This window comes from Ursus americanus, chromosome X, assembly GCF_024610735.1.
Source record: "Ursus americanus isolate L20-20 chromosome X, mUrsAme1.1.p, whole genome shotgun sequence".
In the NCBI taxonomy this organism is placed as follows: Eukaryota; Metazoa; Chordata; class Mammalia; order Carnivora; family Ursidae; genus Ursus; species Ursus americanus.
This window is the reverse complement of record NC_142164.1, coordinates 38,868,457-38,875,363: the sequence shown is the minus strand read 5'-3', so window position 1 is coordinate 38,875,363 and position 6,907 is coordinate 38,868,457.

The window sequence follows — 6,907 nt, the reverse complement described above, 5'->3', positions numbered from 1 at the left end:
GAGTGAGTGAGAGGGAGAGGGAGAGAGAATCTGAAGCTGTGAGTACAGAGCACACCATGGGGCTCGATCCCACAACTGCGAGATCATGACCTGAGCCCAAACCAAGTGTCAGACACTTAACTGACTGAGCCACCCAGGCACCCCAATTGTATCTCAATTTTTAAAAAGAGTATGACTCCTATAGATGGTAATATATGCCGAGGAGGGAAGCAGCAATAAATAGGAAGTTAGTCTGAAAGCAGAGAAATGTTGAGTGCTTTGGTGAAAAGAGTTTGAATTGCATGAGGTACCATTAGGTAGAAAGGTGACCCCGAGATTAAGTGTAGCTGCAGCTACTGCCCTTAGAACAGAGAGGTATGTTTAACTACTGGGTAGAGAGAAAGGTAGAGATATGTTTAACTGGGTAGAGATACGTTTACTGAGCAGAGAGCATGAATCTCTGATTTTCATTATATTTCTACAGTAAAACTCCAAGAACTTAACAATTTCTTTTATGTATAAACAGAAAAAAAATAGTATAATCTGAGGGTGACTCAGAATGGTAGGGCTGTGGATAGTACCTTTGTGTTGGTCAAAGGCTAACTCTGTAGTGACCTCTGAAGGCAGAGGATCAGGGATGCCAATTTTAGTCATCTCATTGTAGGTGATGGTTAATTCCAAAGAGTTGGGAATCCACCACCTGCATATCCTCTAAATCTGCTAAGTTGTCTTTTGGTAACTGTATGAGGGCAGTTTTGAATGGCTGTATTTCTACCTACTCAGAGGGATTTGTCTTCCTAGAATACATCAGGGCTTAGACAGTGAATCTGAGTCTAACGAAATTGAAATTTGTCTTTACAAACTGTATGTCCTTTTACAGCCCAAGTTTCTAAGAGATAAAGTGAGCCCTCCTGAGAAGAGATTAGATCAGGTGAATAGAAGAGCAACTCACCTGCATGTTGGATTAAGGTAGAAGAACAGAGAAATTGTAAGTCTTGGAGATTATGATTGAGAACCTGAGATAAGTATGAAGGGGCTTCAGTGAGGTCTTGTGGCATCAGAGTCCAGGTGTATTGCTGTTTTTCCCACGTTAAGGAGAGAAGGTATTGGAAATCAGGATGTAAGGGAACACTAAAGAAGGCTAAGCAGACATCTACTACTCTGAAGTGTGTTGAATTTGGAGGTATAGGAACCAGGATAGTGTTTGGGCTGGGAACTGTAGGGAACTGTGGGCAATAGCATATGATTTATAATCCTTACGGCTTGTACAAAGTGGTACTTATGTCCATTAGTCTGTTTTTACTGGATGGTTAGGAGTTTTGCAGGCACTAGTACAAAGCATGATTAAGCCTTTAACTATAAAATCTGCCACAATGGTCATACTCCCTCTAGTGCTTCAGGTTTTAGGGGACACTGGCCAATTCAGCCAGAGGCATTGTGGGGTCAATATAGACTTGTAAAGGTTCTATGTCCTTTATTTTTCCCATGTCTGTAGATGAGGGAGCCCAGAGGATACTGGGTACTGAAGAAATTAAATTAGAAAACTGAAGTAATTTTAAGGGGACTCAGGAGTAGGCTTTAGGTGATACCCAAGTAGTTGAGGGAAGCCACCATAAGATGGTGTACTGGGTTATCAGCCTAAGAGATCAAAGAAGAGGCCTTTGGGTACACACATAATAGTAGTTCCCCATTGTGCCCAAAGGTCCATTCTCAATAGGTTGGGGAGGGTGGAAGGACTGCAGCAAAAGGCATGTTGAGAAGTTAAGCATCCCTAAGAGATAAGCAAATGGTTAGAAGAGAGGGAGAAAATGTGTTCAATGGGTAAGGCTCGCCTGAGATTTTTTATTAACCTGGCAAAGGCTGGTGGGAAACCAAAAACAATTAAAGGTATTGAGTATGGCTCCAGGGTCTACTAAAAATGAGATTGGATGATCATTTATGAATACATAAAGTTATTTCTCCTTGCTGATCCATAGGCAATTGGGAAAAGTGGAGGATGCCTTTCTTTGGGGAAGGGAATCACTTTGTTTCTTTTTTAAAAATTTTAATTTTGACTTTATTTTAATTCCACTACAGTTGAATAACAGTGTTTTATTAGATTCAGGTGTACAATATAGTGATTCAACAACTCCATATATTACTCAGTGCTCATCAAGATAAGTGTACTCTTAATCACCTTCACCTATTTCTCCCATGCCCCTACCCACCTCGCCTCTGCTAACCATCTGTTTGTTCTCTATAGTTAAGAGCCTGTTTTTTGGTTTGTCTCCTTTTTTCCCCTTCGTTCATTTGTATTGCTTCTTAAATTCCACATATGAGTGAAATCATATGGTGTTTGTCTTTTTCTGACTGACTTATGTTGCTTAGCATTGAACGCTCTAGATCCATCCATGTTGTTGCAAATGGCAAGATTTCATTACTTTTGTGGTTGAATAATGTGTGTGTGTGGGTTTTTTTTTTTTTAGTTTCTATTTCATTTATTTCTGCTCTAATCTTTATTATTTCCTTCCTTCTACTTGTTCTGGATTTTCTTTGTTCTTTTTCTAGCTCCTTTGAGTGTAAGTTTAGGTTGTTTATTTGAGATTTTTCTTGCTTCTTAAGGTAGGTATGTATTACTCTAAACTTCCTGCTTAGAACAGCTTTCCCTGCATCTCAAAGATTTTGGACCATTGTATTTTCATTTTCATCTGTACCCATGTATATTTTGATTTCCTCTTTGATTTCTTGGTTGACACATTCATTGTTTACTACCATGTTATTTAACCTCCATGTATTTTTTTTAAGATTTTTTATTTATTTATTTGACAGAGATAGACAGCCAGCGAGAGAGGGAGCACAAGCAGGGGGAGTGGGAGAGGAAGAAGCAGGCTCCCAGCGGAGGAGCCCGATGTGGGGCTCGATCCCTGAACGCCGGGATCACGCCCTGAGCCGAAGGCAGATGCCTAATGACTGCGCTACCCAGGCGCCCCTAACCTCCATGTATTTTTGCTTTCCAGATTTTTGGGGGTTGATATCTAGCTTTATAACATTGAGGTCGGAAAAGATGCATGTTATGACTTCAATCTTTTTTAATTTGTTGAGACCTGATTTGTGACCCAGTATGTGATCTATTCTGGAAAATGTTCCATGTGCACTTGAAAAGAATATGTATTCTGCTGTTTTAAGATGGAATGTTCCAAATATATCTGTTAAATCCATGTGGTCTAATGTGTCATTTACAGCCACAGTTTCCTTGTTGATTTTCAGTTTGGATGATCTGTCTATTGATGTAAAGGGGGTGTTAAAGTCCCCTGCCATTATTGTATTACTATCAATTAGTTCCTTTATGTTTGTTATTAACTGCTTTATGTGTTTGGGTGCGTAAATATTTATAATTGCTATATCTTCTTGTTGGATTGTTCCCTTTTTGATTACATAGTGTCCTTGTCTCTTGTTACAGTCTTTGTTTTAAAGTCTATTTTTGTCTGATGTAAGTATTGCTACCCCAGCTTTCTTTTCACAACCATTTGCATGATAAATGCTTCTTCATCCTTTCACTTTCAATCTGCATGTTTCTTTAGCTCTGAAATAAGTCTCTTGTAGGTAGCATATAGATGTGTCTTTTTTTAACCATTCCATCACCCTATGTCTTTTTAATTTTTTCTTAATTTTTAATTTTTTTAAAGGGGCGAGAAAAAGGGGGTGGGCAGAGGGAGAGAGGGAATCTTTTTTTTTAAGATTTTATTTATTTGACAGAGAGAGAGACAACCAGCGAGAGAGGGAACACAAGCAGGGGGAGTGGGAGAGGAAGAAGCAGGCTCCCAGCGGAGCAGGGAGCCTGATAAGGAGCTCGATCCCAGGACCCTGGGATCACACCCTGAGCCAAAGGCAGATGCTTAGTGACTGAGCCACCCAGGAGCCCCGGAGAGAGAGAATCTTAAGCGGGCTCCATGTCCAGCTTGGAACCCAATGTGGGGCTTGATCTCACAACCCTGAGATCATGACCTAAGCTGAAATCAAGAGTCAGATGCTTAATTGACTGAACCACCCAGGCAACCCACCCTATGTCTTTTGATTTGAGCATTTAGTCCATTTACAGTCAAAATAATTATTGATAGGTATGTATTTTTTGCCATTTTGTTGCTTTTTTAATGGTTATTTTTGTATTTCTTCCCCGTTCCTTTCTTCCCTTGCTCTTTTCTTTTAGAACTAGGCTTTCTTTAGGATATACTTGGATTCCTTTCTTTTTATTTTTTTCATAAAATCAACTTATTGTTGATTTGTGGTTACCATTCAGCTTATATATAACATCTTCTGCATATAATAGTCTATATCAAGTTGATGGTCACTTAAGTTTGAACCCATTCTTTACCCTTCTCCCCTTCACGGTTTAGGTATATGGTGTCATCCTTTATATTCTGTGAGTGTCTTGACTGATTTTTAGAGATATACTTATTTTTCCTGCTTTCATGCTCCCTATTTTTCTTACTTTTACTTATGGTCTTTATTCTCAGATTCCCCTTTAACAGTTCATGTAGGGCTGGTTTAGTGGTCATCAATTCCTTTAACTTTTGTTTGTCTGGGAAACTCTTTATCTCTTCTTGTAATCTGAATGATAGCCTTGCTGGATAAAGTATTCTTGGTTGCAGATTTTTTTCCTTTCAGCAATTTGAATATATATCATGCCACTCTCTTCTGGCCTCCATAGTTTCTGCTGATGGCCTTATGGGATTTCCCTTTGTATGTTACTGTTTTCTTTTATTTTGCTGCTTTTAAAATTCTCTCTTTATCACTATAATTTCTGCAATTTTAATTACTGTGTCTTGGTGTGGACCTCCTTGGATTGATTTTGTTGGGGAATCTCTATGCCTCCTGGACATGGATTTCTGTTTCCTTTCCCAGACTAGGGATGTTTTCAGCTACTATTTCTTCAAATCAATCTTCTGCCTCCTTTTGTCTCTCTTCTCCTTCTGGGATCTCTATAATGTGAATTTTATTATGCTTGATGGTGTTGGTGAGTTCCCTAAGTCTGTTCTCATCTTGCATAATTTTTTTCTCTCACCTGCTCAGTTTATTAGTTTCCATTACTTTGTCCTTTAGATCACTGTTTCATTCTTCTGCTCCCCCTAGTCTGCTATTTATTCCATCTAGTGTATTTTTAATTTCATGTATTGTATTCTTCATCTCTGATTGGTTCTTTTTTATCGCTTTGTTAAGAGTCTCACTGATGTCCTCCATCCTTTTCTCAAGCACAGTGAGTATCTTTATGATCATTACTTTAAATTCTCTATCAGGCATATTACTTATCTCAATTTTGCCTAGGTCTCTTTCTGTGATTTTTGTCCTGTTCTTTCATTTGGGACATATTATTCTGTCTCCTCATTTTGTCTACCCCTTTGTGTCTGTTTCTGTGTGTTAGGAAGGTCAGCTACATCTGTTGCTCTTGAAAATAGTGGCCTTTTGAAGATGAGGTCTTGTAGTGTCCTGCTGTGTAATGTCCCCTGTTCACCAGAACCTGGAGCTTCAAGGGTATCTCCCGTGTGTGTTGCATGTGCCCTGCTATTGTGGATTAGCAGGCTTTTCCTTCAATTCAGTTGTCTGCAGTGCCTCTCTTTTTCTGTTGTGGGCAGTGTTTGGTTCCTGTGGCATTAGTGGGCCAGGCTTGGGCCTCCTTTGGGTTGGATTGAGTCAGACTAGGCATTTCCCTGAGATGCAGTAGCACCAAACTACACAGTGCATTCCCTGTTTTGTTCCCTGAGAAACTTTCATTGGTGAATGGGGCCTGCAGTCAGACCAGCTGTCTGCCCCCAGCCCCACTGCTGGGGCTGCAGTCTGACTGATGTGTGTGGTTATCTTTCCCTCTTCCCAGGGCAGGAGTCACTTTGAAGTGGTGCTGGCCCCTGTCAGAGCTGCCTGCACACTGCCAGGCTTATGGTACCACTTTGGATGGGCTCTGGCTAAGAGCATATTAGAGAGGCAGATCTGCAAAGTGTGAGGGGAGGGGAGGTACTACATTAACAAGGTTTGAACACTGGACTTTTGTAAGAGGGCACCTGCCACCACCACCTGAACTGAGGCCAGCCAGGTTGTAGGGGGGAGATCCACAAAGCATGGGGGTATAGAGGTGGGAGGTGCAGTGTTAGCAAGGTTTGTACAAATTCTCTGGAGGAGGGAACCTGCAGCACTAGTACTGCAACAGGCCTGGCTGTAGAGGGTGGATCCCCCAAGCATGGAGGTGCTGGGTATGTGGTGTTAGCAAGTTGGGTAGCAAGTGTTAACACCACACTGGCTCCAGGAGAGCCATACTGGGCTGCAGGAGAGGGAAATGGAGGCTGCTGGCTCCTTTGTTCCTGGAGGAGTCTCCCAACGGTCTCTGTCCCTCTAGGATACGCTCTGAGTTTAATAACTCTCCCTCCTGTATGACCCAGTTGTTTTTCAAACTGCTGCTTCTTTGCTGTATCTCCGTGGGCTGTTTGTTGTGCTATCTCTTTAAGGGTGGCAACTCAGTTTCCCCTCATACTCCCAACTCTTCCAGATCTGAGCCCACTGAGTTTTAAAATTCTAGGTTTTTTTTTTATTTTCAAGATTTTTATTTATTCATTCGACAGAGATAGAGACAGCCAGCGAGAGAGGGAACACAAGCAGGGGGAGTGGGAGAGGAAGAAGCAGGCTCATACCAGAGGAGCCTGATGTGGGGCTCGATCCCATAATGCTAGGATCAAGCTCTGAGCCGAAGGCAGATGCTTAACTGCTGTGCCACCCAGGCGCCCCTAAAATTCTAGGTTTTAAGTCCTATTGGTTGTAAGAACTCACGCAATTCGGTCCCTCTAGTTTTCAAAGCCAAATGTCATGTGCAGGCTCCCTGGTGTGATCATCTCTTTCTCTCTCCTCTTGGTGCCCATGGCTCCCTTCCTCCCACAGACAGTCCCTGTGAGTCTGTTTAGCTACC